This window comes from Triturus cristatus, chromosome 11 (assembly GCF_964204655.1).
Source record: "Triturus cristatus chromosome 11, aTriCri1.1, whole genome shotgun sequence".
Classification (NCBI taxonomy): Eukaryota; Metazoa; Chordata; class Amphibia; order Caudata; family Salamandridae; genus Triturus; species Triturus cristatus.
The window spans coordinates 917590356-917616136 of NC_140594.1; the positions used below are offsets into that span (position 1 = coordinate 917590356).

The window sequence follows — 25781 nt, forward strand, 5'->3', positions numbered from 1 at the left end:
AAAATCATAAATTTAGTTTTTTGAGGATTAATTTCCAATCCACGCTCAGAGCAGAACTCTAAAAAACCGTCTAGGATGCGTTGGATCCCCATAGGGGATTTAGACAACAGCAGGGTGTCATCTGCAAACATGATTGCAGGCACCCTGCTGCCTGTCAACTTGGGGGCATCGGTGTTGGCAATCCTGTTCAGGTGGGCAACTACCCCGTTCACAAAGAGGCAAAACAGGGTCGGTGCAAGGACACAACCCTGTCTAATCCCTCTGCGAACGGGGAAACTATCGGTTAACTTGCCACCTTTGCCGCACCTTACGCGGGCGTAGTTGTTATAATGAAGTCTCATCAGGATTGCCAGAATATCACCAGGGACGTTTAGCTCTTCCATGACTCTCCACAGCCGTGCCCTAGGTACCAAATCGAAGGCGGCACGTAAGTCTACAAAAATAGTATACAAAGTACCGCCCTCGATTACGGCTGTTCTCCAGTAAAGGAGATTCAGCCGGAAAATTTGATCTACTGTCGATACACCCTGTCTGAAGCCCGCCTGATAGGGGGACAGGATGTCCATCTCCTCTATCCAGGCCAGAAGCCTGTCCAAAATCAGTCTTCCATAAAGTTTTTGGGATATGTCGATGAGACTGATAGGACGATAGTTGGCTGGGAGCAGAGGGGAACCCTTTTTGAAAATTGGAACCACCTCTGCTCCCAGCCAAGTATCAGGGACCTCCATTCCCCCCAGAGTGGCATTAAATATTAGTGTAAGATATGGGACCCATATCCCTGGTTCCTGTTTGAACAAGTCCCCAGGCACCCCATCGAGTCCCGGGGCTTTTCCCGCAGCTAGACCCTTGATGGCTTCCCTCACCTCTTTTTCAGTAAAGGGAGCTCCCGTATGACTAGATGTCTTTATGCCACCAACTGTATTTTGTTCTCCCCCTTCCTCAGCATAAAACGTCTCAAAGTAGCGCTGCCATATCGTGGGCGCTATGTTGGGCTCTATTGCCGAGGATAAATCCTCAGTACCATTGGCGACTATGCGCCAAACTTTGCGCGAGTCTCTGTTAGTTATTGTTTTAACAAGGTTTGCCCAATAATCCTGGTCCCATTCCGCCCGCGCATTTTCCAGGAGCCTTTTGTAGGATCTTCTCCTAGCTTGGATTTCTTCCTTGCCATAGCGTCCTTTTATAGCAAGTAACAAATGGGCCTTGGATTCCCTGCAAGTGGCGTTATACCAGGATGTTTGGGACAGGGGGCCTTTCCTTTTCCCTGAGGATGAAAACAGATCCTGCTCTAAGGTGATGATTATGTCTGCATGAATTTGTGCAAGCTTTCCTCTATTGGGATCATCTTGCACCTCCTTTCCAATCTGAAAGGCCCTCTCCAGCAATGGGATGATCCTTGCATATAACTGCGGTATTCTATCTGGACTATTGACCAATTTCTCCCACTTGACTCTCCGCCGATTGTTTTCAAGTAAGAGCCCTGCTTTATCTTTATCCGATCCGTAGGATGTGTCCTCTCCCCCTGGCAGGGAATAAGTCAATTCCAAAGCGTTATGGTCACTGTCCATTCTTTCAGTGACTTTGAAATCGACTATTAATGGCCACATGAACAATTTGACCAAAATATAGTCCAGTCTGGATTCGCCACCTGTTTTGTTATAGGTATACATGCTAGGGATGTCCGATTTGCAGCAGCCATTGCAAGCCCTTAGGCCTTGATTAAGAGTGAGGGCAGTTATCTGCAAGGCCAAGGAAGTCCAGGCCCTAAGTGGTGGGGCCACAGTTTCTGGAACAATCCAACATGAATGTTCCTCATAGGAAGGGCCGTCACGTAGTCCAGAAAGTGGTTCGTACTGTGAATTAAAGTCACCTCCCACCAAGCAGGCAAGTTCGCAAGGAATGCCTTCTAGGAACCCGGATAATTCATCTATAGTGCAAGATTCTTTTAGCATAGGAACAGGCCTTGAATATATATTAATGACTAACAGCTTAGTGGAGTCTGACCATTCGAGTAAGACAGCCAATATGTAATCCGAGGCGGTCTCTAGGCAAGTGGCGTGACAACCTAGGTCAGTTGCTACCCAGGTCGTAAGTCCCCCCGACGGCCTGCCCCTTCCCCCCCACTTTGCGAGTTTAGAGAAGGAGGAAAAGCCCGGAAATAATATTTCCTCACGTGGCCAAGTCTCCTGGAAAAGAAGTATATTTTTGGAGCTAATGTACGAGCCCCACTCTATGGAGTCTATTTTATTGGCTAGGCCTGCCACGTTCCAAGAGATCACAGTTATATGCGCCGATTGGGTGGTGTCTAGGCCAGCGGAGACAAAGTTATTAGAGTTAAGCTCAGTGTGCGCCATTTGGCTAGTGGGGGAATAATTTGTGACAGAGGTTATATTAATGGGAGACAGAATGAAATCCGTCATGCCTAATACAAGACCCGGCTTGTGTTCGACTATGTCAATTGCCCTAGTATGTATATCCGGGACTGGGGGTATGCTGATCTCCATCCTGGGAGATACTATTAGAGAACTCCCCACTTCATCCACCTGTCAGTCTACCATTTCCAGACTGCTGTATCTATTGTGGGTGGGTAAATAGGCTGGATAATGTGTTCTGTGTGGCCCTGGGATTCCTCTCCTATATCCTCCACCCCCGCCCCTCCTCCGTGTAACAGTTTCCCAACCAGCCTCCCCCCCATACTGGTGGAAATGATGTATAGGTCTTCCCCTATGGTATTGGGGCACATTGCTCTCCCTGGGGCAGTTTTCCCAATCCTCCAGCAACTCTTGATGGTGCCCCCATCTCTGGTCCTCTGAATTATAGGGGCTCGAAGGGTAGAAAAATGAAAGAGGAAGTGATTGAATGTTACTGCCAAAGTCCTCGTCAGAAACCCACGTGCAGATATATGCGACTGTATTCGGGTCTCTAAAGGTGACCAGAAAGCAGTCCCCATTAATAGATTTCCTGGTGTAACCCACCCACGTTGCCCTCGTGGCCATGGAGATATCACTGGTTGTTCCTCTCGGAAGGGGTCTATTAATTGAGAGCCAGTTGATGACTTTATTCCTAAGAGAGGTAGTGGATTCGAATGTTGAGGATTTTAATTCCGGGACCCCTACCAGAACTAAGGTGTAGGGTGCTGCTTCTGGGGGGAGGTTTACAGGCTTTTGTCTGCGGTTAGGGTAATAGGTGGCGAATCACCCTTGTTATTGGTTGCGGGTATAGCAGTAGCTTTAAGCGGGGGGGTTATTTTTGGAGTGACAGTTACTATAGGCTGGGTTGGAGTTGGGTCCTTGTTATCATTTAAGGGTTGCAAGGTCTTATTTAGTACAACTTGTGGGGTTTTGGGGTTTGTGAGTGGAGGCTTATTATTTGTAGCAATAGGTGGTCCATTACCCTTAGTGGGCTTTGGTTCTAGACCCTCTATTGTAGTTTTAATTCCACTATTGTCAAGTTTCCTTGCGTCAACAAGTTGTACAGTGGCTTTCTCAATGCTAACTAATCTAGCTTCGATTTTGATCAGTCTAGCTTCAAGGGGACTCAGTAGGGACCTTAAGAGTGTGCCTATGTCCTCCAGTGTGATATCATCAGAGGTAATATCCACTGGCGCGGTATTGGTGGACTGTGGTAATGGAATTGTATTATTAATTCTAGGGGGAGTTGTCATTCCCGACTTCTCTAGCATAGAGACGGAGGTGGCTCCTTTCCCCCCTTTGCCTCTCGGTTGTTTGGATTTGGGGGATTTTATCCTATTATTTTCTTTGTTTTGGGGCCCCCTCTTCTTTTTTTGTATTGCCCCTTCTCTCACCCCCCTATCTCTATCTGTGTTAGGTTCTATAGCTTTAACTGCCTCAGTGTTCTCGGTTAGTGTTGGTAGGGTAATTTGGGTGCTAGGTAGGGCCATTAGGCTCATGTCCTCAAGGTAACTCGGCACCTCAATAGTGAACTCTGGATTAGTATTTGAGGTGCCAGGGAGTGAGCATGGTGCTTGGTCAATTCTACCACTAGTTGATAGGCAGGATCTAGCTTCTGGGGTTCTGGCTTGGGCCATTGGGCCCATTGAAGATCTCCTTACCCAGTCTATTTCTTGGGAGATTCTTCGCTCCAGCACCTCGATTTCCTCGATCAGGAGAGAGCCAGCTTTAGCAAAGTAGGTGTCAATAGGTCCTTTGACAGCTCCGGCCGCGGCTAGGGAAGATGTTTTACTTCTGGTTTCCCTGGTGCTCATTTCGCTGGTGGTTGAGCGGCCTAAATGTGAAAATGGAAGAGGAGGGGCCCGGACCGGACTCTCACGTACTCGAACGGCCTCAAACGGCCCGCTCTTTGCCCGGTCTTCGCCCCGGTCGCTCCCGCTCGCTACCGCGCAGCGGTAACTCCTATCTTTAATATAAAGCTGGGGTAGGGCGGGGGGCGTGGCCGACAGGGAGAACGGCCACAGGTGTGACACGCAGGGACTCCTGGGCAATGGAGTCCCTGCTAGGCTGCTCGCAGCCCTGACGGAGTGCAGATGGTCCAGGAAGTTTCCAGCTCCCCACACGAGCCTCTCAGTAGGTGCAGGCGCAGCGGGACCCGCGCAGCGGGTCCTGCAAGGTGTAGAGTTTTCCGCGAAGAAATCCAGCGACGAAGTCAAGAAGGGCAAGAGCCTCCACACAGTGTTCTGGTCGTCCAAAAGGCAAGGTCTCCCACAGGCTAGTGAATCTTGTGCACTTTTATTCAGCCAGGGGGCGTGGCCGGCAGGGAGAGCGGTCACAGGTGTGACACGCAGGGACTCCTGGGCAATGGAGTCCCTGCTAGGCTGCTCGCAGCCCTGCCGGAGTGCAGATGGTCCAGGAAGTTTCCAGCTCCCCACACAAGCCTCTCAGTAGGTGCAGGTGCAGCGGGACCCGCGCAGCGGGTCCTGCAAGGTGTAGAGTTTTCCGCAAAGAAATCCAGCGACGAAGTCAAGAAGGGCAAGAGCCTCCACACAGTGTTCTGGTCGTCCAAAAGGCAAGGTCTCCCACAGGCTAGTGAATCTTGTGCACTTTTATTCAGCCAGGGGGCGTGGCCGGCAGGGAGAGCGGCCACAGGTGTGACACGCAGGGACTCCTGGGCAATGGAGTCCCTGCTAGGCTGCTCGCAGCCCTGCCGGAGTGCAGATGGTCCAGGAATTTTCCAGCTCCCCACACGAGCCTCTCAGTAGGTGCAGGCGCAGCGGGACCCGCGCAGCGGGTCCTGCAAGGTGTAGAGTTTTCCGCGAAGAAATCCAGCGACGAAGTCAAGAAGGGCAAGAGCCTCCACACAGTGTTCTGGTCGTCCAAAAGGCAAGGTCTCAATGATCATATGTTTATGAAGTTTTATCTAAGAATTGATTCATGTTCAATTATTTTTTTTACAACCATGTGGGATCTTAGGGCCTGATTACGAGTCTGGTGGATAGATGCCTCATTACCGTTGTTCCCTGGCAAAGGCGCAGGAGCGCCGCAACGCATTATGCTGAGCAGGAACTGGCGCAGTCCAGCTGAGCATATTTTGAGTTCTTGCACCACCAGCCTTTTCATGGAGGAGCCCCTCCATACAAAAAAGCTGGCAGTGCAAGAACAAAGGTGGCTCTGTCCCCCATGCCATGGGGAAATATTCAGCGGGGCACAACATGTGCCCCACTGTCTGTAATACCCCCGGTTCCAGCATGGCATGGATGTCACCGTCTATGCCGTGCTGGAACTTTTTGGCCATTCCCATTGCGGTGCCTGTTTTTAAGGCACCGCCATGGAAACTGCCAAAGGACCTCCAACCGTATTCCGAGTTGCACATTTTCAACTCGTAATATGGTCGGCGGTCCTTGTGCGGCTTTGGTGCAGCGGAGGTGGCATTGCTCCAGCGCTGCTGTGCCAAACTCGTAATCAGGCCCTTAGTTCTTACACGACCTATTCTGTTTAAGATTCTATTAAAGTCATGAGTTATTAATTAGTTAAGAGTATTATACAAGACCATAAAATTATGCAGTAAAATAGAGTGTTCTTGTTGCAAGGTCTTGATAATAGCAACAAGGGATCTTTAACTAATTCAATACCTCTACCCACTTTAGGAGGAACCAAATAAGGCTACTGTTCACATAATTTGCAAATTCTTTTTAGACAGGATCATTGCTAATCATAGTGGTCATGGAGAGTCTTGGGGTCAGATAACAAACTGTAGGGTGAAAGGGTTCCTAGATTACACCACTACAGCAACATGCAATTATGAGGTTTTTCACTGGAATGAGGAATAACCAGGGAGAGTTGTTTTCAGCGTGAATGTTTCTGATTTTGGAAAGTATTCAGCTTAGATTTACCACCTGCTGTGTTGAGTTGATCTTGGTATCCTCAAACCAGTCTTCATTTAGAACAGTGCATGTGAATGTAACTTGGTGGATCACTACTAACTCCATCCTAGAGGAACGCTGCTAACTCCCTCATGTCCTAATTGTCTGATCTAGCCGAGCAATGTTTTAGCCCTTGGGCGTAAGATCCTGAATGACAGCTTGGGGGATTTTGATTAATGAAATTTCAGTAAGAAACAGCAGGTCAAGCTTCTCTTTGCATGTGAAGTCTGCTAACTTTGTACCAGGAGAGTGCATTTGATCAGTGTTTTGATTTCTATGTTGCTCTTAAAACATGTATTTGAATGAGATGTCGACGTAAGGTTTGAGAGTTTTTTTTACTTTTTCTGGTTCTATTTGGGTGTTATAATCATAAGTATGTTTTGTATGGCGACTGTATGACAGGAAATCGGCAACAAAAATGTTTGAATACAAAATAGTGGTAAACAATTTTGAGAAGAATATATTGGCTTTACATACTTTGGGGCAGATTCCGATTTCGGCCGGAAAGGCTCCGAACAATGGTCGTAGCCCTTCCGACCGAATCGGAACGTGTCGGCTGAATTCCTTTCCGACCGAGCCATTCCGATGGGCTCGGTCAGAAAGGAATCCAACTCGGATTTCCGGATGGCTTCCGACGGGCTAGGAGAGCCTGTCCGACGTCTGGAAATCCTTCAGTACTCCCCCGGCCGCCTCTTCACGACCGAGGGAGTACGATGGCAGTTTTTCACTGCCTTTTCGCGCCGGTCTTTCCGGCATAAAAAGTCAGTCGGAAACTGTCTTTGGGGGCTCCCAGTAGGACCCCAATGGGTGCGAGGCTGCCGAATGGCGGCCTGGGGGCACCTATGGTGCCCCACTGTTGATCCCTGCACCTGGTGGGGGGCATCTTGGGGTGCCGGCCACAGGATGCAGGGATGAATTGCACCTCTGCTTTTCACAATGCAAGCATGCAATCCGCTCGGAATGCATGCTCCCATTGTGAAGCATACGAGTTTGGTCGCATCGTAATTGCAAGTCTGTAACCGACGACAGCAGGTCGGTTGGTTACGGCTCCTGACCGATGTCGGATGGACCAGAGTTCGTCTCACATCGGAATCGGCCCCTTGGTGTGTAAATTATAAAAACATAGTTGGCCAAAATATAATCAGAACATAGGTAAGTATATCAAATTTTAGATATCAAACACTATATGAACTTAAAAAAAATAACTCACATAAAAATGTATGCATATAATATAAAAAATACAAAAAAGTTTACAACTTGCAAACAAAACAACCTTCATACTTGAAAATAAATGCAAGAATTGTTATATTTAGTAAGTAAATATACACAAGAAAATACTAATAATAATTACAAGCACTTGATATTAAAAGTTATTCAAACACATATACAATAATAGTACTAACATAAAAGGACTCCAAAAAAGGATAAAATAAAACAAGTAAACTGAATTAACTTTTACTATTAATGTCAGAAAAACTATATGTTATTATTATTTTTTTTTTAAATTAATAGACTTGAAAGGGTCATATTTACACTTCCCACTCCAACGTAATGAACAGTAGGGAAAATATTAATCTTAGGAGTGGTCAGATTACATATTTCCACTCCAGGGTAACCAACAGTAGGGAAAGTGTGGGGTTTTGGAGGGATCATATCTACTATTTCATTCAAACCTGAGCAACATTAGGAAAGTGTTAGACTTTAAAGGGGTTAAATTTACTATTCCCACTCCAACGTAAGCAACAGTACAGAAAGTGTTAGAATTTGTGGAGGTTAAGTTTAGTATTCCTCCAGCATAAGCAACAATCTGGAAAATGTTAGACTTTGGGGCGGGGCAGTGAGTAGGATTTACTATTCCCACTTTCACCCTAAAATCAGTAGAGAAAGTGTTGGACTTTGAAGTGGGGGCAATATCCTCCCTCCAACGTAAGATGCAGTGGGGAGAGTGTTGTACTTTGAAACGCTCAGATTTACTATTTATGCTCATAAGTTGAAAAATGATAACTACATACGGATATAATAAAAAAATATGAAATATATTTCAAAAAGGTATAAATCTGTATAATATGTTTCACATATAATTTACATTAAAAAAGTAAAAGCTAAAAATTAATGAATTGATAATTAAAATTAGAATTACAATTATTTAAAATCTATCTACCCATTAATATATTAGAAAACAAATGTAAACCCCTCCTCACCCTATTACCCTAAAAATTCAATACCCACAACAAATTAAAATTATTCTGAAAAAGAATAATTGACATTATTTTAAAAATGATAATAGTAAACCGTTTTTAAAACATAGCAAAACAGAAATATTACACAAGTAATTAATATAAATTATTAAAAAACAATTAAATAATCAACAAAATGACTTATCTAAATGTATGAGTTACAATTAAAAAATTATTTTTAAAACATTTGTTTAAAAATGAAATCGTTTATAAAAATAAAACAATTTGCCTTACTAATAATCAAATTAAATGTCATAAAAGACATAAACTGTTTAAAACAAATACATATTGAAAAATATTTCATCGCTATTCCCCTTCAAACCTAAGAATTTGCCAATAAATAAATTCAAATAAAATGAAAATATATTCACCTATATTACCACAAAAATATATATCTATACTAAAAATAATTATGCATACTTAACATTAAATTTATAGGAACCTTCAGCAGGAAAATTTATAAAATGCAAAAAAATTATTTAAAAACAATATTATGTATACAACTATATCAAAAAATATAAAATATTTTTAAAAAATCTATATTCTTGCTTTCAATATTCTGTCTCACAATATTCTTGACATCACAATATTTTTGACACAATATTTGTAACAATCGATAATTTTCAAACAATCTTAAGGTCACACATCTTGTATGGCATGATCCCGGCGGGGTAGGCTCACTGATATCTGATTTTCTCTTGCTTTGATGTCCTTGGGTGGTTGAGCATCTGCTGTGTCTATTTTCTCTGGTTCAGTGATGTGGATACAGTTCAAATTATCTGCAGTTGTGGGCAGGGAGGAAGTGAATTGAGTGATACATATTTGGTATCAGATCATATAATGATGGTTGGTGCTGTGCCTTACAGAAATATCATTTCATAGGGATATAGGGCCCAATTTTGATGTCAGATGGACCACCACCGACGGCCTGTCCGTGGCGGTCTGTCCAACATCTGGTGCCTAGGTCCGGCTGCCACATTATGATGTGCGGCGGTTGGAGTCAACAGGCCGAGGGACCCACGACTCCTCAATGGGTTCAAGGAGCCCGTCTGACCATTGGTCGGAACATAATACCCTGCAATGGGGCAGTGCCTCCTGAGGCACCACCATAGGGATCACATGGCCCATTCCAACTGCCTTTTCATGGCGGTACGACCACCATAATAAAGCAGACAGAATAGGACTTTGGGGGTACCTAGCATGGCCCCTTCCTAAAAGGGCCTCCGCTATGGGCCCAGGGGGCACCTTCTGTGTCCCCCCTTACATCCATGCCCCAAGTGCCAGGCACCACATGGTGCCTGGCACATGGGCATGGATGTTTGTAAACATTCGTTTTTCCATTGTGGCATGTGCTGCCGCCCTTTTCAGGCCACAGCACAAGTCGCAATTGAAAACAGTTATGATTTTGACCACCTACTAGGCGGTCGCATCATAATTACGGTTTCCAGTTTACACGTTTTTACAGATTTTTACAGGTAAATACAGACAGAAAACAATGTGTTTCCTGTCTGTATTTATTTTTAAAAGCGGAAAAATACTGAAAATGGTGCTTCTTTTGAGAAACTCTCAATGCTGTCTTTTTTTATGAGTTCTAGACAACAGCTGAGCAGGCAGACAGCATGTAGGGTTAAAATGCAGAATCATATTTCCTTAAATACAGGCATATGTTAACATATATTTGTAGTATGATTCTAATATGTACATGTGATTTAAGTTTTTTGTTATATAGGGCTGCTTAGTTTGCTAAAACGTGACAGGCATCAATGTTTGAGTGCATGTCAAAGAGTTATATAAATGCAGAAATATACCATTTTACAGCTACATTTATTATTAAAACACATAATAAATATGGATAAATACCAATAAGATGGTCCAAAAATAAATATGGATAAATACAGACGGAAAGGTTAAAATAATAAATACCATAAAACCAGGGACCCCTAATCATATTTAGGCGGGTGGGACCTAAGATTACTTTTCAGTCAGTCCCAATTCAGCTACGATGTCTGTTAGACGCTCATTCGACCGGCATCGTAATGAGCCCCATAGTGTCTTCTCTTAGCATTTTTTGGATCCCAAGATAGCTCTGACTATTTCAGGATGTTTGCCTTGTCGTTCTTTTTATAGTATGCTAGAAAGGTCTGAAGGGTCCACTTTTAGTGGACAGAACGTGGCCACTGCCTAGTAGATAGTTACATTTTACTTCTCTTGGTTGGTTGGCATATGAGTGAATTTCTTATTTCATCTCTTTTGTGTCCTCTATACCAAATTTACTAAATTTGATGCTGCAATGCTTTGCATGAAAAATTCTTAGTGCTGCAGTGTGTACGTCACTTTTCCTGGCATATGTACTATGCAAGACTGTGTAATAACACTGGAGCTCAAAGAAAGTGATGCCATACATACTCTGAGCCCCACAAAATGTTAATGTGTTGTTCTAACACTTAAAAAGTAAAGCAAGGCAGTTCCAAACATCCAAAATATTCTGCAATCATGGAAAGCCAAGAGTGAGAGGAGTGCTAAAGCCAGAAGGTAACAACCCAAGAAGGATAACTCCAGAGGCTTGTATACAAGAGAGTACCAGGAAGATAAAGCTGAGGTTCACCTAGGAGGAAGTGAACATTTGAATCACATAGATCATGAGAAAGTTATCTGTTACATCTAAACTCCCACAGGTGAAGAAGGCTGCCTTGTGGAAAGCAGTTCTTGGTCGGTCGATGCAGTGGTATCAACATGCATAACTGTGTAAAAATATAGGAATACGTCATATGGCAATGAGCACAGGACAAAGGAGAAGTTGACACAGAACATGAGTACTGCTATGGCAACATCCAGTTGGCCATACACCGAGCAGTAGCTGATACCTATAGAGGAGTAAGTGGCAGTAGTGCTAGGCCCTGAGTTGGTTAGCAGAACTCATGACATAGACACCACCAAACTGCAATACACCAGCACATTTCATGGTAATCAAACTGATAAACCTAACATAAACATGTAAGCAAATGCCTCCTTTCATATCAAGACAGGTGGGAAGAACATGGGGTGCCACTCGCACAATGACTGTGTTCATTGTTGCTGTAGAACCTTCATGTCTAGAGCATTGAATACTTAATTCTGAGTTTCAAACTCACATTATCTGGTGCATATTAGGTTAGACGTTTTGGGACTGCCTTTTTCAAATGTGTAGTAGACCTCTGTGGCCCAGAAGCCTGTGTTATAAAATTATTTGTGGTACCAGGGTCACATGATTCCATTTTGTATAGTAATTTGAATGATTTTAGGGTGGGACAGGTGTGTGCTGGCTAGATCTACTTGTGAAATGTTGTCATGAATCTCAGTTTATAATAGTTGCTATAATTTCCTTTATAAAATAAATGTTCATATTCTGAATAGTGCTCACACATGGCCCTCTCTGCTACCTAAACCTTCTGCTCACACCCTTCCCAGGATTCTTTCTGCCCAAACAGCTCACAAGTTGTTCAATCTGTACCCTGGATTATTGTATAATTCACTCCCCTCTATGTTTCTTGTCCCTCAATGTAATACAATGCCTCTGCATAACTATGTCACCTGAGCTGAAATATTGATCACTATGTGCCCATCTGGGATGTACATCTGAGTTCTGTGTTGCAGTGCTAAGTTAAGGGTTTCATGTCATCATATATAATATTGACCACATATCACTTTTTCTTCATCAGCATATTTCATGCCAGTTCTTGTAGTTTATGTATCAACCTAATATATTGCGGCAATGCACCTAAACAAATGTATTGGCTAAGTAAAGGGCAGACTGGCAAGGTCTATGTCAGTATGTCCATAATGATATCTAGTGCTCATATAGTTAGTGGTCTGTTTGTGGAAGGATGAGTGAGAAATAGACTGCACTCATATTACTTCAACTGCATGCCATTTGTAATTCTGCAGGTCACCTGTTCAATTAGTGCCCCAACCCCCCCTACTCCTGGAGCCTGGCAGACATGGCAACCAACATGTACCGCGTCGGAGATTATGTCTTCTTTGAAAACTCTTCCAGCAACCCTTACCTTATTAGATGCATAGAATAAGACTGCTAATGGCAATGTGGAAGCAAAAATTAGATGCATAGAATAAGACTGCTAATGGCAATGTGGAAGCAAAGGTTGTGTGTTACTACAGAAGACAGGATATTTCCAACACACTTATTATGATGGCTGACAAACATGCTGAGGAAGTTGAAGACGAATGTGAAAATCCAATAGAAGAAGATTTAACAGAAAAACAGAAGCATCAGTTGAAACACAGAGAACTGTTTCTCTCTCGACAATATGAATCTCTCCCTGCCACCCACATAATGGGGAAATGCAGTGTTGCTCTTCTGAATGAAACGCAATCAGTCTTATCATACCTCGATAGAGAAGATACATTTTTTTATTCACTGGTGTACGATCCCTCACTGAAAACTCTTTTAGCGGGCAAGGGACCTCGATATCAAGCAGATGTACCACTCACGATGGGAAACATCCTTTACCACGAAGGCTTTTCTACGCGTTAAGTTTACAACGGTACACTTACCACGTAAACCTCTTTACGACGCGTATGCCTTCCACGACCGTCTTTACCACGCAAGCTGCACTGGAACGTCTTTTTCTTCGTCCGGTTGAGTCCTTTTTTACTGTCGGCGAAGACGTGTGTTACACGCTACTAGAAAAATGGGACTTGGGGGGTCTCCCCCCAAAAATAAAAAAAAATGCGTGAGAAAAAAAGGGGTCTCTGGGGTCTCCCCCACCAAAAAAAACAGAACCTGTTGTAATGTCGGGAAGTGGAGGCAATCGGCGTCGTTTTAGAGGAAACGGAATGACGCTTCCTCTTTATGACGTACGACGTCACCAAGGAAGATCAAGGAGAGGAGACGAAGTGAAGAGGTAAGGGGAATATAAGTTTACAAAATATATATATATATATGGATTGAGGGTAACAGGCAGGGGTAATTATAATAAGGATTGGGGGCTGGTGGGTCACGTAAGGGGAGGGGTATAACCTTTACCAAGAGTATGCCATTACCATGCATGAATTTACAACGAAAATCATTGTAAAAGTATGCATGGTAAAGGAATATTCGTGGTAAAGGTTATGCGTGGAAATAGCATTCCGTTGTAACACATGCGTGGTAAAGGCATGCGTTGCAACGGAATGCGTTGTAACGACTTACAACCACTCACGATAATAGAAGGATCCTGATGACAGTGATCAATCTAAGCTTGAGGAAATTGATGGGATCCCTTTAGCCCCCTTAGTGATGGGCAAACTGACCAGTTTTAGTTGTTGCACGTGCCGTTGGAACATTTGCTCGAGCGTTGGACTGCAGTAGCTCTGTTAGACAAACAAGTTTACACATGAGTGCAGCTGCTGCTTTACGAGATATCACTTTGTTTCATGCCATGGACACTTTACATAGACTAGAGTACGATTTGAGCAGTGCCATAAGCATTTGAGTGCCCCAAAGAGGACAGGTGCTGTGCAGAGATGAAATGGAAGAATGGTCTGCATCAGAAGCCAGTTTGTTTGAGGATGCACTTGAAAAGTATGGCAAAGACTCCAGTGACAGTCGTCAAGACTTTCTTCCCTGGAAGTCCCTAACAAGCATAATTGAATATTATTATATGTGGAAACTACTGACAGATATGTTCAGCAGAAAAGGCTGAAAGCAGCAGAAGCAGAGAGTAAACAGAAACAGGTGTACATCCCCACTTACAACAAACCGAATCCCAATCAACTTTCCAGCAATAATGGAAAACCAAGTGCATTGAATGGAGTAATTGCCATTGGTCCATCCTTCCAAGCACAAAAACCATCTGTAGGTCGGGCGTGCGAAAACTGCACACAAACCAGTCTCAACAGTGGTATCCCTGGGGCCCACCTAACATGCAGTGTAGACTATGTGCATCTTGTTGGATTTATTGGAAGACATATGATGGTCTCAAAATGCCAAGAGCGACAGAGGAAGAGAAACACTCTCCAAACCAACCCCCGGAGGAGTCCCGTGTTCGAGGCCATATGTCACGGCAGGCAACACGAGGGATGCCAATCCGTAACACTGGCAGTCCAAAGTCGTCAGTTAAGGCCCACCAGGCTTTCTTTCTTCTTGCGACAAACTTAACAAAACTTGCACGACAGGACTGCAAAAATACACTGCGGTTGCGGCAAGCAACACAACAACCTTCTGTCCCTATAAACTGTGCTGCCATTAGGGCAGAATGTATGCTGGTTTTACCTTTCTAGCTTTATGTGCTGTGCCTCCAATCATTGTCTGTCTTTTTTTGTTTGCAATAAACATTCCGAGTGCGGCTCACAACAACCACGCGAATATCTGTCTCGGGTATAGTAATTATTACATCCACTATGTACAGCTTGTGTGTCTAGAGAAGAGAGAGATGGATATGAATCTTCAATATGGGCTGCACTCTTGATTCTTGGAATATGGTTTTGTCACCAAAAGCTTTCCAAATGGCATATAGTATGCACTGCTCATCTGGTGAGGGATTGCAACCAACTGTGCATGGATGTACTAGATAAAAGTCAAAGTAACATGGTGTTAACCACCAGAGTAGTGGAAGAACTCCTTGGTGCAAGAAATACAACGTTCTGGCATTTCAACAATCTAGCCAGTGTGACATTGGGATAAAGTATGCATTTTGGCAATGGCTGCTTTGCCATGTCCTACATGCTTTCATTTGTGAACAATTACCATAATACTGTCACTTAACTCACTACTAATCTGCATGAATTGGCATGTTGTCTCATAGCCAATATTAAAACTTCAAAGTCATGTTCCAGTTGGGTGCCACACCTACTATATGGCTGAAGATCCAACAGAATCTATGCAAGTTATAAATCTTGAGGTATTAAGGATTACAATTTTCAAAGTCATGTCTTGATGATTATGTCCACAGCACAAGTATCAAGTGTCAAGTCAACATGTAGACCTATTGTCAGTCCTATTTTTCTGTGCCAATTGCACAAAGAATTAAGAAAGGATGATTGTACCATTTATCAGAGATAAGCTACAATTCCCAAATTTTCAAGCTATGATCCTTGCAGCAATGTACCTTTTCTGTGTGGTCACCCCCATCTTTCGCCCATTTCTGGACCCTATTTTTGCTGGTATTTGCACGCAGTTCCCTGTGACAGTGCTAATCAGTGCTGCCATGAATATGCTCCGGTCTAAATTGGGAATGCTAAAATTGATTTCACCCAATTGTTCTATTTATCTGTCCTGTAAAACTGTTGTAGATGGTGCAGAAAATTAACCTTTGGCATGCAAGTTAAATGTCAGATTCGGGCTGTAGTGTCTATTTGCACTACCCACATAAATGACAAAAATATATGTCTGCTAGGAGCGCAAATGTGCTCTGGCTCAGCTGCAGGGTCCTCCTAGCGGACTGGTCCAAACTCAAACTCCTGTGCTGGGGAAGTTAATTTGAAGAGCTCTGTCAGTGGCTGGACATTGTTATTCACTTAATGCAATTACCATTAATTTAATTGCAATAGCTGGTACCTCTCAGTATCAGAAATGTATCATTCCTCAAATTCTAGAATGGAGAAGACTTGTTTTGCAGACCATATTTCTTGCATTGCTCCCTGTTCCCCAATCTGTGGAAAGCAGATGTTCAAATGGTAAAAATTGTCCTCAGATGGGCATCTGCTTTCAATTGATGCAAAAAAGGCAATTTTGCCCACCCTTAGTTGTTTCAAAGTGTGAGGAGTGTTAGAGTATTGTTCTTTACATAGTGCTAGTGAGGGAACCGCGCACCAAAACACTGGCACCGGCACCTGCTGCACTAGGGGGACTTCAGCCCCCAGACTGCCCTATTCTCGCGCCAGAAGGTGTTACTCCACACGGCCGGAGGCGCATAAAGCTACTCGCGGCTCAAGCTTCACTGACCGGAGGTGGCCGGGCAGAGCCACATCTCTAACATCTGCCTTTGGATATCACTACCTCCGATCTTACAAGACTTCCACTGTGAGTAATGATTAGTTCATAATTAATTCTTGGAGTCTGTGCAGGGACCCCGGGGGTGCTGTGCAGTGGCAGCAAGAACTTTCAATTGGCCTGCTTTGGCAGCTTTTGGTAGGGGAGCATTTGGATAAGACTGTTGTACAAGTTTATCATGGGGAATAGGAAGTGCGCTGCCACTGGCTCATCACCGGACATTACCAAAGGCACTATTGACTCTTTTTTAACAAAGGCAGTGGGAGCTATCTCGAAAGAAATTGACAAAGCCGAGAGGAGGCTTTCACGGGGCAGTGCTGGTATACCAGCATTGCCACAGGATGGGAATATGGCACTGGTCGAGGAAAATGCGGCCGGAAATGGAGCAGGAGACATTTTGAATCAGGGAGATGAAGCAGAAGATAGTGAGGGCCCAAATCAGAACATCAGTACCAGTTTAAATAGGGCGGGGGCTGCCCAGGGGAAACGGAGCAGTGCCACGTTGTCTTATCACAAGCTGTGGGGATCAGAATGGCCCACCAGCCCCCTAGAGACAGCGCAAGGTACAGAGGAAAATAGCTCCCAAGCAGCTGGGAGAAAACCCCAGAGGCCCAGACGCTAGGGGTGTCAAGGACCCTGTTAGGGATGTTGAAGACTCATGGGGATCCCTCAAGGAAAAAATAGTGGAGCTGGTGTCTGGTCTCCTGAAGGATTTTCTAAATGAGTTATCCAAAACTGGCATTGACATTAAAGCTTCACTCTTGAACATCAAACAATCTTTGCCCTCAGATAATCAACTTACGCAGTGTACTGCACCGAAGTTTAATGTCCAACAACAATCAACCCCTAACCTTAATCCACCGGTAGAGCCATGCACTGAGTCCCAGAACCCATCACTGACTATGGGTACAAATGGACGGGTGGGATGGAGGGAATTGGGGGGACAGGTCAAGGGGATGATTAGGACCAGTGAGCTGACCAACCTGAATACAGAGCCAAATGCAAGAGGCTCCCAGGGGGGTCACAACATCATGGTCAGTGGGCCAGCGGTGTCACTCAATTAGCCCACAATACCCGAAACTTGCCAGTTATAGACCTCCCTCCAGCATGCTGTCCTTACACGGTGGTCTTAGTGGGAGTCCCAGGACGAGACTGTACACAGGATGAGTTCAGTGACCAGTTGATAAATAAGGTAATCCATTGGTTGGGCAAACATGCTGGGTTAAATACTTCAGACTATAGACACATCCTGATGGCTAGAAGGGTGGTGTAGATTGGCAGGACTAAGAAAATTTTCCCTGGGGATAGTGTGATTGTTACACTTAGGTATCCTGCACTGGCCCAGAAGATCTTGTTTTCATCTTCTCGATCATTTACTATAGACTCTGGGATTAAACCAGTTCCACTGGGTTTCATTTACAGACCACCGCCCACATCCTTGTCCCCCCCCTTATGTGGCAACACAGGAAGTGGGCCCTAGTTGGAGTCGGGGAAATCTGAACTCCGCAAATCCATTCGCACCACTGAGGAATTTGAATGATATAGATTGACTCTCAGAGGGGGCGAGAGTAGCAAGAATGGTTGGCACAGGGGTGGGACACATTGAGGTACAAAACGGGAGAGTGGAGATTAATGATGGGATAACCAGTGAAATTGATCACGGGCAGAGGGAGGAAGGGGAATTGAGATCTTCCAGCGATCATGGGGCTATTACGGAATCACCTGGACCTCACGTGAGGCAAATTATGGGTGATTTGAAATTAATCTCATGGAACGTGGCAGGTTTGACGAGTAAGTTTCAGGACAAGCAGTGACTCCGCTATATTAGAAACTTTCACATAATTGCCATCCAGGAAACATGGGAGCCAGCAAATACCTTCTTTTTAGAAGGGTACAAAACTTTCTTTTGCCCAGCTCAAAGGTCTAGTGCAGGGAGAGCCAGGGGTGGCTTAATAATGTTTGTAGATTTAAGGGTTCAGGGGAGATGGAAACCCATGCGATGGGAGTTGGATGTAGTACAGGGCCTAACATTTGTAAGCAATACATATCGTCTGGCACTTATTAATTTTTATAACGCACAGTCAAACTTGCAAGGATCAAAGTGCCTAGACGAATTAAGTACTCGTTTGGACAAATTGCAACTTGAGGGCCAAGTCCAGACACATCTAATACTAGCGGGTGATTTTAACTGCCACCTGTGTCCCAATTTTAGGGTGACGGATGGTGACTGGCAGACTTGTACATTAAAAAAGGGGCCACACATGGAACACACCCAGTTAGGACTAGAGTTGAGTGTGCTCCTAAATACTTTTGGCCTAACCCACACAATGGATCTGATTCCCCATCATCCAGATCCAACTGTGCCCCCTACCTATAAGGGCAGAGGATGTGCATCTTTTATTGATTTTATCTTTGTCTCTCATATAGATAGGAGGCTCATTACCTCTTTTAATATCTGTTATAGCAATTATAGTGATCATAATCCCGCAATTATATCACTGGTGGCCCCACGATGTCACCCGGCATCATTCAGCTTGACGGGGGAACGATCTCAGCAATAGATCAAGGTAGACGGTTGCGTTGGGCACAGATTGACACTGCGGCTTTTAATAATTCCCTTTTTACCAGAGGTAAGCAAGAGATACAGAAATGTTTAGATCTAGAAATACAGGGACGAGACCTAGTTCAAACTTTTATAGACATTGCACATTTAGTAAATAGCCTTCTAAAAGCACCTGCTCATTCATGCTCTAATGATGTGCAAAGATGGTTTGATGGGCAGTGTTCGCAGGCCCTTAGAACTCTAAAGAGGGCCCTTAAAAAATCACCTAGAGACAGGGAATGAATCGTGTCCTGCCGCAAAGGATATAAGCAAGCAGTTAGGACATGGAAGCGTCAACTCCAAATGAAGGCTTGGGAGGATTTAGAAGAGGCTGCTGAACTAAAGGACTCTACTTATTTCTGGAAGGTCATTAATAGCCCATGTTTTAAAGATTCTAACATTCCATGCCTGGCCCATAACATTTTACCCGAGCAATGGCAGGCTCATTTTGAGGGGCTGTATGAGTGGACGAGCCACAGACATTATCCCTCGACCAGAGCAGGGACATTATCTCTTTCACCTTAGAAGAGGTAAGACTTGGAATAGGCTGTCTTGTGCGGAAAATGCCCCGGGACCAGAAGGGATTCCACCTGATCTATTTTGAAGCAACCCAGAGGTATGGGCGCCGATTCTGGTAAGGGAACTAAATGCTGCAGTTGCAACTGAAATGCCTCCCTCATGGTCCACAGCCACCATTGTCCCAATATTCAAGAAAGGGGATAGGGACAGTGCACATAGCTATCGCCCAATATCGCTTATTGATGTGACAGCAAATGTTTTGGGCCGAGTGGTACTTAACAGGTTGGCAGAATGGGCTGAAATGCAAGGCATAATAATGGATGTGCAGTATGGGTTCCGTGCGGGTAAATCTACGGTTGATCAATGTTTAAATCTCTATCTTGTTACTGCAAAGTATACAATAGTCAATGCTGGGGCCCTTTACTTAGCCTTTATGGACCTTACTGCGGCTTTTGAACGTGTTAATCGCAGTAAACTTTGGAACATCATGGGATCACTGGGCGTGGATCCGGCCCTAATTAATATCTTAAGGGCATTACATTTAAACACTTCTGCTGCAGTAAGATACACGCAAGAGGGGAAGACAACAGAATATTTTAAGTGTCTGTGTGGGGTCAGACAGGGATGTATTTTAGCACCTTTTTTATTTACAATATATATTAATGGACTGGATTCTGCATTAACCGCACTTCAGGCAGACACCCCAAGAGTAGGCCCAAGATCAGTCCCTGTTTTACTTTATGCGGATGATGCGGTCCTCCTTGCTCGTACACCTAAGGGCTTGCAGGTTTTATTAGATGGGTTTGTAGGGTTTATGAACAAGCTAGATTTGTACCCTAATTTAATAAAATCTTATATAATGGAATTAGGGAAGAAGAGCAGGAAGCCAAACACCTATAAGATAGGTACACATACCCTGGGGAAAGTACCGGCATTCTCATACTTAGGCATCATGTTCAATGTATTTCAATTCATTTTTTTATTGTTTCATTAATTAAAATCTTTACAATTCCCCATCATATTTACATAAAATCGCGATAAAATTACAAGGAGTATCAAAAGTACTATTACATTACGTTAAATACATTTACGATAATTCCTGCTCGCAAAAACCTTCTAGTCGGTGCTTACGTGGCGGCTATGTTACACGCCGAAACCCTAATGTTAATGACTTTGTTTGACTTTACTGTGTATTTCAGCTTACAAAGGGACGTGGCTTGCTGCCCACTTAATTAATATGGTGAAAGGATTATGAAAAAAATGGCTACAGTCCAGATTGAACGGCGTCAGCGAGATATAAAAGTTTTCTGACCATTATCATGTATTTGACGCCGCGGCAGGCCAAGATGATGGACGTCCCCTCCAGCCATCTTATTACCGCTTGCCTGCTCGAACGAATTTCCAAGGCATTAAAAATAAGTTTTAAGCACTATCTCCTTTCAGGCAAAACTGCTGGACAAGCAGATAATAAGTGGATTAATGTTTCTGATTTGTAACCACATAGTCGGCAGTTCTTAGATAAAAGGGGCTTTTTCCAAGTTGGATACAGATCTTTTGAATCGTGCATTCACATTCTGAAATTCGTAAAACTCTTTTTTATATGCTGGCTAAAATGAGCAGATAAATAAGCTTGAGGCCTTAAGGTTTTATATGAGTTAATAACTGTCCATTCGTGCCGGCGTTTGCTAAGTTCTTTTTTATCTGCCAGCAGAGATTTCCTTTTTGCTGATGCGTTTGCAGCTTTGCTGAAAGTAGCATTGTCGTCCACTTTTTCCCATGCGGTTTGTAATTCCAGCTCGTCCAAGGATGTTTTCAGGAAGTTGCCCCATGACATCGGTGTTTCAAAGTTCATCTGATCCCTAATTTCATCCCAACATAGTCTGTTCATAGAGTCGGATGCAGAAGAGCAAAATTTATGACACAATTTAACGAAACCGCTCATTCCTCTGAATTTTTGGTGCTAAAGGCCAAATTCCAGATGGACCTGAGCTGGAGATGCGGATTTAGGCAATGCAAAGATCGCCTTATAAATCCTTAACAATAGCTCGTTTAGCAAGATTGCTTCCTTTACACACCAGGTGACCAAACCATACGATAGACTAGGCAAAATTTGTGCGGCCATTGTTTTTAACAAATACGTGTAATTCGGGCAGTCAATTTGTTTACGTAGAAGCTTATACGAGTAAATTAATGATTGAGCTTTTGCTTTGAGAGCCAATTTTTGAACTTTGTGTGAGGCATTTTGCCCTATTGTTACACCAAGGTATTTGTAGGAATGCTGTTCTTCCACTGTTGCCCCATTAGCCGACCATTTAAATTTCGCTTTTTTATGATCCACTAGTCGAATGATTTTTGTTTTTTCTTTATTAAGTTCAAGATGTTCCTGCTCCAGGTAGATTACTAAATTGTTTATGGATCTCTGTAGACCAATTGGGGTTTGGCTCAGCAATAAGATGTCGTCTGCATATTGTAAAATGGTGACTGACTCATTGGCCATTTTAGGAGGATGACAATCGGCTTTCTCCAGATGCTGTGCAATATCTGAAAGAAACAAATTAAAGAGGCTGCGAGCTAGAACGCATCCTTGTTTCAAACCTTGCTGCGTCTGAATCCTAGGAGTTGTGCTATATCCGTCGCCCAGCTTTACTCTGGCCCAAGTATCCGAGTATAAGTTGGTTATGGCGCTAAGCATTATGCTCGGCAATACCCAAGCCTTGAGTTTCTTCCAAAGTTGGCCCCTATTAACTCGATCAAAGGCAGATTTAATATCCACGAAGCATGCAAATAATCGTGAATTCTTTCTTTGTGCTTTTTCCGTTAAAAGGGCTAGAATTGACAAGTTAGTTAGGGTGCCCATCCCTTGCCTGAAGCCCGTCTGGAACTTTGGAATTTTTGTTCTTCTCTTCCATCCAATCTTGAAGATGGACCAGAAGACAAGAAGCATAGAGCTTAGCCTCCACGTCTATCAATGAGATAAATCTATAATTACCCGGATTGCGGGGGTCACCCTTTTTAAATATAGGGTGAATAATATTCCCTTTCCAGGAGACCCGAGCATTAGATCGTGTATAGATCTCATTGAAGACGGGAGTAAGATGAACAGACCAATAGGCTGGGTCGCTCTTGAAAATCGCGTTTGGAAGTCCATTGGGACCTACCGCTCCCTTGGTTTTAAGTTTTAATATGAAAGATCTTAGCACCTTTTCATTGGTTAGCTCGTGGCTAAATGCTTCTGAGCTTGCTGCAGATTCTACAAAATTGACCAGTTCAGGAGCTAATTGTTTTGCCTCCTGTTCAGGAAGCTGCCCATTTTGCTCTTCTGTGGAGCCTATTTCTGTATTGTTGTACATGGATTTGACGTGGTGAACCCATGTTTCTTGACTGATTCCAGCTTCTTGCTGTAATTTTGGGGCTGATGACAATTTGTTTATGATGCTCCAGAAGTCGCTGCTGTTAGACTTTTTGCTAGCAATCAATAGGTGTAACCAAATGCCCCTCTTATACGCTGATTTTGCGCTTATCAAGTTCTTCCTGTATTTGCTCCTCAGTTGGCACAACCTCTATTTTTCAGATTTCCTGCCTGTTTTTCCTGCACGTAGTTGAGAACGCACCTCTCGAGCGATCCCTCTTTTTTGTTCTCTTAGCTCGTAGTTAAACCAGGGCTCTCTTTTAATAACTGGCCTTGAGTTGCAACCCCTCGTAGCTGGGAATCTTTGAACTAATAACTCGACCAGCTGTTCCCAGGGTTTAACGTAACCTGCTTCAGGATGAGTAACCTCAATGTCCAAAAATTGCCTGGCTGTCTCTTGAATGAGTTGTGGACATTCTCCCAACCAATTAAGTTTTCGAAGGTTACATTTTTCTGGGTAAAGCACTATGGATTTGAGTTTTTTGGGCAAGTTTAGCTTTGATGTTCATTTTTACAATAAGAGGAAGGTGGTCACTCTCAACTCTGGGTAAAACTTTGAGGGTATCAACTTGCGGGAGCAGGTTATTACTTAGAATAACAAAATCAATCGTTGAAGCAGTATTTCCACTCAGAAATGTGACTGCCGCTGGAATATCACCCAGGGTTTTTCCATTCAGGATTATCAGGCCAAAAGATTGAAGTTGGTTTATTAACATTTTAGCTCCCTGTTTATCTTGCCTTTTGCTATCATGCAAGGTGCTAGTTATTAGATTACAATTGAAATCGCCCGAGATGATAATTTGGCATTACCGATGACTTTTCTGCAGTGTTTTTATTAGAGTTATCAGGGTCATATAATTTTCATTCTGCTCTTTCCTTTCCGGATGGATATAGACATTGATTGCTAATAATTGCCGCATATGTTCTTCGGGCGAGTATCTGCTGCTTAGTTTGGTCACTTGGACCCATGCAATCCCCATGTCCAGTACTTCCGATGACCAATCCAGGTTTTGGTTTACATAGGTTGAAAGGCCCCCTCTTGGGTGCCCAAATTTTTAGTGTCTTTCGGCTAGAATGTGGAAGTCTATAAATCCTGGAAGGAAAATTATTGACATATTCCAAGTTTCCTGAAGCAGGATGCTGTCATGATGGGTAAAGAAAGTTAGTGTTTCGTTGTCCTGCCCCATGTCTTTAAAGCCATGGACATTCCATGAACAAATCGAGATGTTGACTGTGTGTGCCTCTTCCTGCCTGGAGACCTGCCTCCCTTCTCCTATTAAGTTCTTCCTTTCTTCATTAGGTATGCTTGTTATTTAATGTTTTAGACACCCAGGACCAATCTCTGAACTCCAGGATGCTTCCTACCGGACTTCTGATGCTTCCTACTATGTTTAACCTGTCATCATTACTTAGCATGACGGGAGAATTTGAACGTGCACCTCGCACACATGTGAGATTGATTTTCTCAGGCGGGTCCGCGTCTTTAGAATTTTTAAGGAGAGGATGCGGATATCTTGGGTGGTTGTAAGCCTTCAACATAATACCCCATGCACCAAACCTTGTGCTAGTTGAATGAATTCTATCCACCAGGCCCTTTGAGGCCCAAGTTGTCAAGGTCTCTTCGACTCCCGCCCTTTGTTTAAATTCCACGGCTATTAGATCTCCAGAATGGATACCTTTTAATTCTGGAATTTCTTTAAATAGCCTCAGTAGGTTCCCTCTGTTTAATATGTCTTGAGGTCCTGTGGACTTGTATTCGGGAACAAATAACAGTTTCAATTCGGACCCATCTGATTCATTTAGGACGTTGGAGTGAGAATGTGAATTTTCCTTGCTTCCCCGCTCTGAGGTGGTTGTTAGAAGCGGGCCCTTAGGAGGTCGCAGTTCGCTGACCTTCGGATCAGCTTTTTTCTCTTCCGTTGTCCGTTCCAACGGGCCCAGTTTACTAATCATATTGGTGTCATTTTGTTCTGGGCCGAGATCCTGATGGTGGAGCTTGCAGTGTCGGGCTGTTCCACTTATTGTGATCTCTATTTCGTTGGTGAATTTTTGGGCTCTGGGGGATGTTGGTGCCTGAGGCAACCTATCTGGCGGCGGAAACCGAACTTCCACTACTAGACTTTTTTTCATTTCCTGTGTATCCACATTTGGGCCACTTTTTCGGCTAAAATCACTTTTGCCCGACACTTGAATTGTATTTCCGGGGCCCTCTTTTTGTATGGTTTCGTTGTTTTCCAATTGGCGCACTTCCTGGTTAGGTTCCTGGCATGCCTTGCCCTCTATAGACCTATTACTCTTTTTTTTTTTTTTTTGTCCTCATTAGCCTGCCCCACAATCTCCAAGAGAAGCGCCACTCCCCTTAGATGTCGTCTGGAACTAGATACTATTCCATCCCAAACCCAGACATCAATAGAGTATAGACCGGCGAGAGACGTTCTCGAGAATGATGTTGTGGGAGGAGAGGGAAAAAAAAATATGCGAGGGCTCACAACCACTCGGAACTCCAACTTAAACTTGGAAGGCCTTTCGAAAGAGACCACCAAGGCACCTGGAGTATGATGGCATAATCATCGGACCCGGGTAAAAAAAAAAAAAAAAAAAAACCCCGGAGGCTCAACGGAGCCAATTATTTCCACTGGGCCAACAGATTCCAAAAGGAGAGGTTGCGTTGCTGACATGTTCTGCCATATCCACCTTTGATGTGTCAT

The 25781-nt window shown here is 43.7% G+C and overlaps 1 pseudogene; it reads left to right on the forward strand.

Moving 5' to 3' along the window:
* Nucleotides 1-12551: 12551 nt before the first annotated feature.
* On the forward strand, nt 12552-14832 carry LOC146785608 (metastasis-associated protein MTA3-like; annotated as a pseudogene).
* The last annotated feature ends 10949 nt before the right edge of the window (nt 14833-25781 follow it).